The following is a 13,707-nucleotide window of genomic DNA, read 5'->3' on the forward strand; positions in this document are numbered from 1 at the left end:
ACACATTTTATTGCGCAAGATTTTAGGGTGGTCTTTCTTAAAAATGATGGTGCATTTTTTTGTACGCAAGATTTTAATGGGTGTGTGGTCTACCCAGGTCCAGTGCATATTTTTTGACTTGATGTATGATGTTTTTTTTACTACTGCCCCCCGGGTAGAATAGTACGTAGTGTCTAGTAAAACGAGTCAATTGCTTAGCAACCAAGCGGATGTTGAGAACATGTGCAAGTGAAGCTGCCAGTGTGTGATGTGAGCTGGTGACAGCGTACTGTTTTCTACCGCAGACATTATGTTGGACATTTGATTTTCTATGAATGTATAAAATGTGACCTGCAAGCTGTGAACTTTTGTGTAATATTATGTGACAGTGAATAAATAGTTGTTATTGTTTGCAGTATCGTGTTTCTTACATATCATGGGTTTTCAAGTCCAGCGCGTATGGAACGGTAGGCTGAAAAAAGGACTAAATAGCGGTGTCATGTGAATATTTTAGTGAAGTGAACATCATCCATAGAGGTGTATATATTGACTAGAGTCACTCGGCAAACCTTAACAGATTCCAGTACCCTACATCTAGATGTAGCAAAATCTAGATGTAGGGTACCGGAATCTGCCGAGGTTTGCCGAGTGTGACTAGAGTGTATTGTGGTCATGTGATCCCCATTGACGTAACGTTAACGTTGTGGGCCGTCACTGGAGACTGGCCGCCATGTTTCAACCAGGAAAGAATCACGGATGAACGCTATGTAAACAAAGGGAAATAGACTGACGGAGGGCGGACAAGCCCATTAAAAAAGCAGTTCTAATTCAACAATATCAACCAAAAAAATGATGATTGAAAGGTCTTACCTTACTGTCCTAAAAACAAAATCGTTTTGGTCAACTGGCATATTTTTGGGGCTTTATTATTATTAAGAATAACTCTTATCATAATCATCATCATGATGAATACTGTGGCATTGTCACCATCCATGGTGTAAATTGTAATGCAGAACTGACGAAATCATGTTATTTTTATTAATTGAGCACAGTGAACGTCCTCGAATGTCCAGATCTATAAAGTGTTCAGCAAAATTTTGAACATTGCTCCTTGGTAGTTCACATAAAACTTTATTTTGGATAGATCTAAATAATTTGTTCAGTTGGACGATTTGAAATGAAAGGACTGCTTGATTGACAGATATAACTAAACTATCTATATCATGTAAAGAAACAAGCCAACAGTGAGGCTGATGTCCCCCGCCGAAATAGGAAAATAATTAGAGAGTTATTGTGTTCCAAAGTCTCAGCAAATCAAATTGCTTATCGCTCTGCTTAATCTGAGCAGAAAATGCTCATTATCGATCTTAGTCAAGGTATTACTGTAATGAAACTATACACCAAGTTTCATCACTCTCACTTAATTAGAACTAAAGTTATAGTGTCCCAAAGCATCAACCAATCAAATTGTTTATCTCTGCTTACCCTAAGCGGAACGGACAGACAAACAGACAGACGGACGAACCCATTTTAATAGTTCCCTGCTTTCTTCGAAAGGCGGGGGACAATAAGCATGAACATTTACTCAATTCGAAGATCAACCAATCAAATTGTTTATCTCTGCTTACCATAAGCGGAACGGACAGACAGACAAACAGACAGACGGACGAACCCATTTTAATAGTTCCCTGCTTTCTTCGAAAGGCGGGGGACAATCAAAGTAGGAGAGTTATTGTTTTCCAAAGTCTCGACCAATCAAATTGCGTATCGCTCTGCTTACCCTGAGCAGAAAATGCTCATTATCAAACTTAGTCAAGGTATTACTGTAATGAAACTATACACCAAGTTTCATCAATCTCACTTAATTAGAACTAAAGTTATCGTGTCCCAAAGCATCAACCAATCAAATTGCTTATCTCTGCTTACCCTAAGCTGAAAATGCTCATCTTCGAACTCCATCAAGGCATTGACCTAATCAACACATACACCAAGTTTGAACATTCTAGCTCAATTAGGAAGAGAGTTATCGTGCCCCAAAGTATCAACCAATCAAATTGCTTATCTCTGCTTACCCTAAGCGGAAAATGCTCATCTTCGAACTCCATCAAGGCATTGACCTAATCAACACATACACCAAGTTTGAACATTCTAGCTCAATTAAAAGTTATCGTGTCCCAAAGCATCAACCAATCAAATTGCTTATCTCTGCTTACCCTAAGCGGAAAATGCTCATCTTCGAACTCCATCAAGGCATTGACCTAATCAACACATACACCAAGTTTGAACATTCTAGCCCAATTAGGAAGAGAGTTATCGTGTCCCAAAGCATCAACCAATCAAATTGCTTATCTCTGCTTACCCTAAGCGGAAAATGCTCATCTTCGAACTCCATCAATGCATTGACCTAATAAACACATACACCAAGTTTGAACATTCTAGCTCAATTAGGAAGAGAGTTATTGTGTCCCAAAAAGTGTGACGGACAGACAGACGGACAGACAGACAGACAGACAGACGGACGAACCCATTTTAATAGTCCCCTGCTTTCTTCGAAAGGCGGGGGACAATAAAATCGATTTTAAAAATAATCTATGACTTCTATCATTTACCAGTAGAATAATATCTGATGCCGATTCGAAATATTTTTTTTTTTTAAAAAAAAGGAAAATATAAAAACGCCTAGCAAGGCCTTAGGCCTATTTTTATTTTCAATTTCCATGATCTGGTGTCTGATTTTTCTTTGTTGAAAAATATGACGGTATATTAAATTTTACAAAAAAATAAGACTAACCTAATCATACTTAATAAGATTTTCGTAGTAGCAGTAGCAGGCCTATTTTTTTTTTTCCAAAATTTGACTGGGAATTAAGTTATCAAAATTACTTATTATTATTAACCATTTTTTTTTTTAACTTGTTCGGGGGTTTTAAGCGGGTTTTCAGAAGAAGAAAAAAAAGAAACATAAATATTGCAAGAAACTTTCACTTTATTCTGTACATCTGTGTACACAATGAATGTCGGCCTAATTAATAAAATCCGAGGGAGTAAAACTAACCGATAGCAAAGCAACTACTGGCCAGTGAGTGCATGTCTGTGACTAAACACTCCACTCCAATAAGTAGACTTACTCCCCCTGATATTTTTCGTACAATGCAAAATGTGTGTATATATAATATGCGCAATTTCCATAATAATTAAATATACATTAATTTATGAGTTCGCTAAACGCACGGACCTTGTAATTATTACATAATAAAAGTATCAGTACTAATAATATAGACCTGCCCGGTTTCCGGCCTCAAACTTCCAGTGTTCGACGTCTTCTCGCGGTGTTTATTAAATTATTTTACACAATTATGATGATTATACTATATCTATTAGATCACTATTTCACTTATAATATATCTTACCTACTTATGAAATGATAATCCACTCCCTTTTCGCCTGACATAACTCTCCGGCATGTTGATATATGCCAATGTAGGCTAAATCTTCCCGGTTGTAAAATGGCTGCCGACCTCCGTAGTCGGCACGCGATCACGTGACCACCATACACTCTAGTCAATATATACACCTCCATGACATTATCGAACTAGTCTTCACCAGCTCGGCATCTACATAATCAAGTAGAAAACATCTAAAATTGACATTTCAATGAAATCATTGTGTTGTGTAACTTTTACTTTTGTGACATTAATTTGTGTTGTTCTGGTGTCTGGAGTTGGAGCCGGAATGGAGCAACGTTAAGCGGGAAACAGAACCCCTCCTCCGCCTGTTTTGGAGCCAGTCATACAAATTGTAAGTACAAATGCTAGTCATAAAACTGCCTCGAATCCTGGATTGATTTCCGATGATGTGATACAAAATGACATTGAAATATTTGCGAATGACAGGCCTACTAACCTACACGGGGCAGGTATTCGTAACAAACAAGTGACAGAAGCATGTGAGTCACACAGGGCCAGTGCTATGGTTGATGATATTGATAAACCCACTGTAAATCCCGAAGACAGCATCTCGAATATTAGTAGTAAAGGGAGTAAAGTTTCTTCAGCCTCTAGAGCCAGAATGCGTGCAATAAAACTAAAAGAGGAATTGTTTGCTTTGGAAGAGTCCAATCAACTAGAAAAACAAAAGCTTGAAATGCAAGGAGCTATGGAAGAAATCAACAGAAAACAAAAGGAAATACTTCTGCATGCACAACTTAAAGCAGCAACAGAAATAGCAAATAACAGTGTTAGAAAATAAAAGTAGAGTGTCAGAAATAACATTCAAACAAAAACCTATAATTCCTGAACATTCTCCCAATACTATTCTTAATCCTGTGATTGAGCTGGACATTTCTGTGAATAATGAACCGGAGATCCCTCTGAGTTTGATTTCTGATAATTACCCTAAGAAGGCTGTGAATCCTGTGAACAATGTTGACATATCCAATATATTAGTTAAACTTGTTGAAAATCAGAGGGACCAAGTACTTCCTAGCCAGGAATGACATTATTTTGATGGAACTGATGTGTTATCTTATCAAACATTTGTGAAGAATTTTCAGTTTATTATTGAACGGAACACTAATGACCCCGCCAGACTTAGAATTTATGTTAAAATAAACAAAGGGGGAAGCACATGAACTGATAAAATTCTGCCCTTTGATAGAACCACCTGTTGATGCGTATCGTGAAGCAAGAAGACTGTTAGAGACTATGGTAATTCGCAACTTATTGCATCTGCCTTTGTATCAAAAGCTGAACACTGGTCGAAAATTCAGAATGGTGATAAAGTGGGGTTGAGAAAGTTCTCAATATTCTTAACCAATTGTGTTAATTCAAAACGAAATAATAGACACATGAACTTTCTTGATGGATTTGAATTTATTAAGACACTGTGCAGTAAACTGCCTATAGCCATACAACAAAAGTGGATTTCGGAAGTAGGTCGACTCTGTGAAAAGGGAAAATCGTTCTCCTACATTAAGTGACTTTGAAAACTTCGTGGGCGTTTTATCAAGGAACGAGAACAATCCAAGAGTTTGTGGATTGGGTTACCAACAGAGATCAAATTATCAGTCATTTAGCGTTCAACCAAAAATCCCACAAAGGAGAGTGAACGTAACAAACATTCAACCTGTGGTACAACATAGTATGAAGCGTGAAAATCTAGCAGCCAAGTCGCCGTGTCTTTATTGTGGACAGCAAACATATCATTCTTTGTTACAGTGTAGACGATTTGCTGGAATTACTCAATTTGATCGTGATATGTCAGTAAGAAAACTTGGTTTGTGTTATGCATGCCTTAATCCTGGTCATATGAAAGATAAGTGTCCAAATCCTGAATGGTCAAAATGTGACAAGTGTACAAGAACTCATCAAACTGTTATGCATAATCCTGCAAGGGACAGAAAAAACATAATACTAGTGAAACCGGTGTTAAGAACAGTACTGATAATATGAACTACAAAATAACTTCAGGTTGTGTTAAAGCTGAAATTATGGGTGGAAACCCTTTAATGGCAATTCTTCCTATCTGCCTAAAACCTAAAGTGAATGACGATATAGTTTCAACCTATGCCTTCGTAGACAATGGCTCGTGTGTTATTCTTTGACAATGAGATTTTCTATCATCTGAAATTTCAAACCATTAATTTGGAACAGACTATAAACACTAGTATAGTGACTGATCTTGTACAAGTAAGTGATGTTTGTGGTAAAGCATTTTATGATTTGCCTCAGGCATACATAAGAGATAAAATTCCAGTTACTATGAGGGATGGCCCTCAACAATCCGATATCAATAAATGGGAACATTTCAAGGACATTAAATTACCTGATTTGGGTGGTAAATGTATACCCAGAGTGACAGTGATGATTGGTGCGAACTTTCCATTGGCGACACAGCCACTTGAGATTCATACAGGCAACATCGGTGAACCGTATGCTGTAAGATCACCATTGGGTTGGTTGTTTTATGGTCTTAACGGGAATTTTGAAAATCATATTAGTGTCAATTACTGTCATGTGGACCATAATTTAGAACTACAAGTTAAAAGATACTTTAATCTTGAATTCGGTGAAAGACTGTGTGATGACCGACAATTCATGTCAGTAGAAATTAAACGATTCATTAGTATTATGGACAATTCTATAAAATTAAAAGACGGACATTATGAAACTGATCTGCCTTTAAGAAATCATGATGTTGTGATGCCAAATAACAGACTTCAAGCTGAAGTATTTGCCTATAAACTGAGAAAGAGATTAAGTGTCAATGAATCTCTTCATAAACAATATACTGAATTCATGAATAATTTAGAATCGAAAAACTATGCAGAAAAGGTGCCAAAAGGTGAATTGGCAAAACTAGATGGTAAAGTATGGTATTTAAATCATCATAATGTTGTGCATCCAAGAAAACCTAATAAGGTAAGAGTGGTATTTAACTGCCCTTTAGTTTATGATAACTCATCTCGCAATGAACAGTTATTGTCAGGCCCAGACTTGACCAATAATTTACTTGGTGTCCTTTTCAGATGGCGACAAGACTATTTTGCTGTGATGAGTGATATAGAGAGCATGTTTTATCAAGTCAGAGTTAGTAAATCTGATATCGACTTTATGAGATTTTTATGGTGGCCAAATGGGGACTTAAGTCAAACATTAACTGAATATCGTATGTTAGTCCATTTATTTGGAGCTGTCAGCTCTCCAAGCTGTTCAAATTTCGCTCTCAAACGTGTAGCAAGTGACAATATAGTTAAAGTAGATAAAAATGTCATTGACTCAATCAACAATGACTTTTACGTGGATGACTTTCTAAAATCGTAGCCGAGTGAATCTGAAGACAAAATGGGTCAGTAACAGTTGCAATTTGATGAATACTATCCCAGCATCTGATAGAGTTGATGAAACCAAAAACTTGGATTTCACCAATATCAATGACAATTTACCAGTGCAACGTGCATTGGGTGTGAAATGGAGTGTTGAAGACGATAAAATTGAATTTAGTGTAAGCTCTATGAATCCAAAGGCAACTCGTCGTAACATTTTATCGGTTATGAGTTCTGTGTACGACCTGTTTGGGTTCACTTTACCATTCGTTCTTCGTGCTAAGTTAATCATTCAAGATTTATGTCGCGAAAAACTTGGTTGGGATTAAGAAATACCGGAAAAACATGAACGCAATTGGAAAAACTGGGTGAAAGATTTACCTAACTTAGAAAACGTGTCAATCGATCGCTGTTTAAAGCCAAAGTGTTTCGGTAATACACAATTGCATCATTGCGATGGTTACTTATATAAGGTTTGAAAGTGACCGTGGCGAAGTTCATGTGTCATTTGTGATCGGGCGATCACGTGTTGCGCCTATTAAACCACACACTATTGTTAAGTTGGAATTATCAGCTGCTACGTCAGTCGTAAGAATTAACAATATGTTGAATATGGAATTAACTATACCAGTGAACCAAGTGTACTTCTGGACAGACAGCCAGACGGTATTGAAGTATATCGCGAATGAGAAAGCGCGTTATCAGGTGTTCGTGTCTAATCGCTTAGCAGTGATACGTGATGGATAGGAAATTGATCAATGGAGGTATGTTCCGTCCAAGCAGAATCCCGCTGATCATGTCTCTTGTGGTCTTAGTGCAGATGGTCTTAAATCTGTCAACTGGATAATGGGTCCAGGTTTTCTGTATGAGTCATCTGAGAAATCGCCGCCTATGCCAGTATTTAGTGAAAAACTTGACAATGAAACTGTGAGTGAAATCAAAACGATGTAAACAAGTTATTTAGTCATTATTCGAACCGGAATTGTCTTAAACGCGGTGTATCGTGGTGGCTAAGACTGAAGGCTATTTTAAAATTGAAAAGCCAAAAACTCGAAATTCCTGATAGCTTACGGAATGGAATCTTGAGAAATCTATCATTCAGTGTATTCAGAAATCTGTTTTTTGTGAAGATTATAAAATACTCTCTGGTGAAAAAAATAATTCTGTGAAGTCCAATAGTGCTTTGTCAAATTTGGATACTGTATTTTTAAATGGTCTAATCTGTGTCGGTGGCAGATTAAGAAATGCTGACATTCCTAGTGATGCCAAACATCAAATTATTCTCCCAAAGAATAATCATGTGTCAACCTTAATCGTGAAATACTTTCATCATAAAGTAGGTCATCAGGGTCGTAATCACACGACTGCTGAGATACGTCAGAGATTCTGGATCATAAGATCTGGTGTTTTAGTGAAAGAGATAATCCGTAACTGTGTCATATGCCGTAAGATAAATTCTCGTGCCAGTCAACAAAAGATGGCTGATTTGCCAAAGACGCGTGTTCAAGCTGATCTTAAAGCATTTTCTAGTGTAGGCATCGACTACTTTGGTCATTTTGAGATTAAAGTAGGGTGCTCGTTGAAAAAGCGGTATGGAGTGATATTTACAAGTTTTACTACCCGTGCTATCCATATAGAGGTGTCGACTTCTTTAGATACCAGTTCTTGTGTCAATGCTATCCGTAGGTTTATTGCTAGAAGGGGTGTGCCAAAGGACATATTTTCTGACAATGAAAGAACTTAATCAAGACGATCTTAACAGATTTGCTGTAGAATTTAACTTTAAGTGGCATTTTAACCCTCTTACTGCCTCTCACCTCTCACCACGGCAATCGTTGTTAAGTGAACAATATTTGAAAACCAGTCAAACTGAAGAACAATTACAAACATTTGTCTGTGAAGTGGAATAGATAATAAACAGTCGTCTCGTGTCTCTGAAGATCCGAATGATTTGGAAGTAATTACTCCAAACTCATTATTATTGTTGCAACCCGTGACGTCATTTCCTACTGGTGTATTTTGTGAACGTGACATTTACTCAAAACATAGATGGCGGCAGATACAATATCTAGTCGAGTTATTTTGGAAACGGTGGACTAGGGAATATCTCCCAATGTTGCAACAAAGACAAAAGTGGCTAAAACCAAATAGGAACTTTAAAATAGGAGACGATAATGCACCTAGATGTTCGTGGCTTATGGGTGATATTATTGATGTATATCCAAATAAACAAGGTCTAATGAGAAGTGTACAGCTAAGGACAAAGACCACTACTTTGGTCAGACCTATAACTAAATTATGCTTTTTATTAGAGCAAGATGAGTGAAATGTGAAACTGTCGTGAATTGTGCTGAACTGTGAATCCCGTGAACTTTCTAAATACTTTAGAATGTCATAATTTTAAGTTTAAAGTTAACTTTTATTTGTGAAATTTTGTGACTAGTGAACTTTTCTTTATTCTGTGAATCATGTAATTTTAACTTGAACTGTGAACCCCAATAAAACTTAACTTGTGAATTTGTAAACTGTGACATCATGCTTTATAAATGTATTGTTTATTTTGTTATTAATTACGGTTTATTCATTTGTTTAGTTGATTATTATAATATAATTGTAAATGTGAAGTGTGAATGCTGAATTGTGAAACAGTGTTTGTGAAGTGAATTAGCTCTAGTTAAGAGTTTCTTGTTTATTTTGATCTTTGAACATTGTAATATTTTTATATCTTATTCTTTGTTATCATAAGATAGGGGCCGGAATGTAATGTTCAAAATCTATATATGGCAATATAATGTGTCAGTACATATATGCAGAATATTAGGTTAAATGAGCGGTCAATCGAGTCTAATTAGCATCAGGTAGAATAGTACGTAGTGTCTGGTAAAAAAAGTCAATTGCTTAGCAACCAAGCGGATGTTGAGAACATGTGCAAGTGAAGCTGCCAGTGTGTGATGTGAGCTGGTGACAGCGTACTGTTTTCTACCGCAGACATTATGTTGGACATTGATTTTCTATGAATGTATAAAATGTGACCTGCAAGCTGTGAACTTTTGTGTAATATTATGTGACAGTGAATAAATAGTTGTTATTGTTTGCAGTATCGTGTTTCTTACATATCATGGGTTTTCAAGTCAAGAACGTATGGAACGGTAGGCTGAAAAAAGGGACTAAATATTGGTGTCATGTGAATATTTTAGTGAAGTGAACATCATCGAACTAGTCTTCACCAGCTTGGCATCTACACATACATTATGCAAGGCCTGAAATGTTATCTAAGTCTAGATGTTTAATTAGACATTAATTAACTTATCCAGACCATAATCAACCCTCGATGTCATCGCTAGCCTGCGATATTTACTTGATTAGGATCTGATTTGCTGCTCAACTTTCATTCATGATTAAATCATGAAATTGATAATCGAGACTTTGTTTTTTATCGTACCGACTTTAGTAATGATGATCGAGGCTAGGCCGAAAATTCAATCGCTAAATTCTCGGTTCAGAGTGGATCAACCCTTTACATTATGTAGTTTTTAACTATTATAGTGAGAACTGCCAGCTCTTTATCTAATCTCCCATAATGTATCTTTAAACTAAGAGGATGAAATGTACAGAGAAATTCTTCAGACTATGTACAGCAGTGTTGCCCAACCATGCGCCCAAGAAATAAACCTATGGAAAAAGGGGGTCCATGAATAAAAAAGATCAGCAAGTAAATTGTTTGTATTCAGATAATGAAATTCAGTAGCTGATATCAAAGTCGCATTGAAAGAGAGAATGGGTCATTTCGGGATTAACATATGGTTTAATTTTATTTCAACTGGAGGACCCGGAGAAAACCCACGAGGTTGGACAGGTGACCCTAATCCTTCTCACATACAACCAGCGAATCGAAACCACGCCAGTTGACTCAATGACAGACCTTATGATAAAGCGCACACATGCTAACCATTTGGCCATCCAACACCGTCACATTAAAAGAAATGGCGATCATCTTGCTATGGGTGGATGCAACCTTCCTTTCTTTTTATCAAAACAGCTATTAAAAGTGGTGGCAAGTGCCTTAAATCCTAATGCCCCAAGTATGGGAAATCTATCTGAATAGATGTTACTCTTTTCAGTTTAATTTTTAATGCAAATGTCAACAGCTTGCTGAATGTAAGATTTTTAAGGTAAAGAGAAGAGTGAGAAGTGCTAGACCACTCCGCCACCCAGACAGAGAGAAATACATCACCATAAATACATGGAGATGAAAAGATGCTGATCATTTTTGTTTACATTTTGAATTTAATTTAACTTTTGGCACTTACAATGACTTTGTCTCCTTAATTTGGGTCCACACCAAGTTTCTCTTCGTAATTTTTTCTGAATTATAAAAGAAGGCTGGGTACATAAAACAAATTCTAAATTCTCATTGAAAGATAGGTTGCCAGGCAACATAACATACGCCCACAGCAGCTAAATCGTCCGGGCAGTCAATGAAACATTTATAATACACTAAAATCTGATTAAGAGTAACAAGTCATGAAGTAATTATCAGAAAACCATTAGAATGTGTTTGGTTTTTATAAAGTTCTGCCACATGCTAACGTTTAGTATACGAAACTTTTAATATTATGGATTTAGCTGTTCAAGTCATAAAAACTCATTGAAAATCAATATACTTCCTCGTCTGAAGATCTTAAACTCTGTGTATCAATCTGAAGTCAATCGGATGATAACTTTAGCCTCTAGAGCATCACAAGATTTTTCAAAGTGATCAAGGGCCATAACTCTGACAGTAATTATCGTAAATCGCTGAAAATCGATAGGCTCCTTCGTCTCATAACCTTAACCACTGTGTATAAATTTAAAGTCAATCGGATATTAACTTTGGCCTCTAGAGCATCCACAAGATTTTTTTAAGTGATCAAGGGCCATAACTCTGGCAGTAATGATCGGAAATCGCTGAAAATCAATAGGCTTCTTCGTTTCATGGCCTTAAACACTGTATACAAATTTAAAGTCAATCGGATATTAACTTTAGCCTCTAGAGCCTCCACAAGATTTTGAAGTGATCAAGGGCCATAACTCTGGCAGTAAGTATCGAAAATGATAGGTTTCTTCGTCTCATGACCTTAAACACTGTGTATAAATTTAAAGTCAATCGGATATTAACTTTAGCCTCTAGAGCGCCACAAGATTTTTCAAAGTGATCAAGGGCCGTAACTCTGGCAGTAATTATCTGAAATCGCTGAAAATCAAAAGGCTTCTCCGTCTCATGACCTTAAACACTGTATACAAATTTAAAGTCAATCGAATATTAACTTTAGCCTCTAGAGCCTCCACAAGATTTTGAAGTGATCAAGGGCCATAACTCTGGCAGTAATTATCGGAAATGATAGGTTTCTTCGTCTCATGACCTTAAACACTGTGTATAAATTTAAAGTCAATCGGATATTAACTTTAGCCTCTAGAGCGTCACAAGCAACTGTGGACGCCGGATCGACGAACGGACGGGGGCGATGACAATATACGACCACATTTCAATGTGGCCGCATAAAAATTCAATTTATAGAGTAACATAGGGTAATTCTTCTATGGCTGTTTTAGAACAGGGAGTTATGGTGACTAAGTGGGTAAGGTGCTGGCTCACTTGCCTGGAGGTCGGGTGTTCGATCCCTGCATTGGCAGAGAAAGAGTTCATCCAGACTTTACGACGTGGTTTCCCCTTGTCAGTGATGCAGGATGGGGTGTCTGACAAAGACAGCTGTCTAGTCATTCGGATGGGATAAAAAAAAAACGAGGTCCTGTGTACACGTTGGCGTGCACGTAAAAGATCCCTTGGCAGTTGGAATTCGGTATAAGAGTAGCCGGTAGTGCCACTGTACAGGCTAAATTTCCCTCATAGCACAATTTATGGCGTATGCCCGTCTTCATTAGCCCAGTCGGAGCAGAACAGTAGGACGTTAAACCCCATTCCATTTGATTTCTGTTTTAGACAGAAGGTTTTTTGAATTATATTTACTGATTCTTTGTCCTCTTTACAGGCAATAAACAATAAGCAGCTTGTACACCATTTAGTAGCAGACATTTATCGTCTGCTACTATCACACGAGTTTAACCGCAAGGACACTGTCCTTTGCTGGCTCCCCAGTCATGTTGATATTAAAGGGAATGATCAAGCAGACTTAGCTGCCAAGTCTGCTTTAGATCTTCCCATATCACAATTTCTTTTACCTTTCACCGATTTTAAATCGTCCATTAAATTATTTATATATGACCGCTGGCAACGGTCTTGGGATCTTGCAGACACAAACAAACTTCATCACATTAAGCCTCTCTTAGGAGACTGGCCAAACTCCTATAGAACCAACAGGAGGGATGAGGTTGTTTTGTGTCGCTCTCGCATTGGTCATACTTTTTTAACTCGTATTTTTATTTTGAAGCGAGAGCCTCAACCAGAATGTGTTCGCTGTCATGTTCCTTTGACAGTAAAACACATCTTGATTGAGTGCAAACATCTCAAGTATATTAGATCTAAATACTACCGTTGCCAGTCATTACGTCAGCTATTTGCTCAACTGGAGCTACAGTAGAATCTGTATGAGCAGCCACTCCTATTCAGCGACATCTCCTTGTAAGCGGTCACGATAAATTCCCCCCGTAGAAGTTCTGTTGTTTCATCTCTTTATTCAACGGTCACTCCTCTAACGCGGCCAGCGGTCACTATTTTACTAATAAATTCAACAAAACATAGCCCATTCAACAGCCATTGTTGAATGATATCATCTTGTCGTTCTTTGTAACACCCCCGCTAATCCCGTGAGTAGTAGTTAATTAACTGGACCCCCACTGATCAGGTAAAAAGCAATGTAAAAATAACAATCAACCCGGGATTATCTGTTAATTAATCTTTTGTTTTA

The 13,707-nt window shown here is 37.3% G+C and overlaps 1 long non-coding RNA gene across 1 annotated transcript in view; it reads right to left on the bottom strand.

Moving 5' to 3' along the window:
* Nucleotides 1-13,707, bottom strand: part of LOC126832573 (uncharacterized) — a 79,481-nt gene that overhangs the window by 50,510 nt on the left and 15,264 nt on the right. The window contains exon 8 of the long non-coding RNA XR_008789324.1: nt 11,113-11,167. This is a non-coding gene — a long non-coding RNA (uncharacterized LOC126832573). The remainder of the gene's footprint in view (nt 1-11,112; nt 11,168-13,707) is intronic.

Source organism: Patella vulgata, chromosome 9 (assembly GCF_932274485.2).
Source record: "Patella vulgata chromosome 9, xgPatVulg1.2, whole genome shotgun sequence".
NCBI lineage: Eukaryota > Metazoa > Mollusca > Gastropoda > Patellidae > Patella > Patella vulgata.